The sequence below is a fragment of the Alligator sinensis genome, unplaced genomic scaffold (genome assembly GCF_000455745.1).
Source record: "Alligator sinensis unplaced genomic scaffold, ASM45574v1 scaffold107_1, whole genome shotgun sequence".
In the NCBI taxonomy this organism is placed as follows: domain Eukaryota; kingdom Metazoa; phylum Chordata; order Crocodylia; family Alligatoridae; genus Alligator; species Alligator sinensis.
Genome location: NW_005843041.1, coordinates 347,802 through 348,262, shown reverse-complemented (window position 1 = coordinate 348,262; position 461 = coordinate 347,802).

Here is a 461-nt window from a genome sequence, read left to right as displayed (position 1 = left end):
GAACCCAGGCGTCCTGACTCAGCCCCTGCGCTCTAACCACTGGACTCGCTGACCTTCCTGGCGCCGCGTCAAGAGCCCAGGGCCTGACTCAGCCCCTGCCCTGGAACCACTGGATCAGCCTTCTGGGAGCTGGGGCGGAAACCCAGTGAGTGTCCAGGGGGCTGTAGTGAGTACATGTGGGCAGTCGCAAGTGCCCCGGGGGGCAGTTGTGAGCTCATGGGGGCAGTAGTGAGTGCACAGGGGCTGTGCTGAGTGCAAAAGGCAGTAGTAGGTGCATGAAGGGCAATAGTGAGCACCCAGGGGGGCAATAGTGAGTGCATGGGAGCAGTGGTGAGTGCCCAGCGGGTAGTAGTGAGTGCATGAGGCCTGTGCTGGGTGCACGGGGGGCTGTGCTGAGTGCACAAGGGGGAATAGTGAGTGCACAGGGGCAGTTGTGAGCACGTGGGGGGGAGGCAGTGACG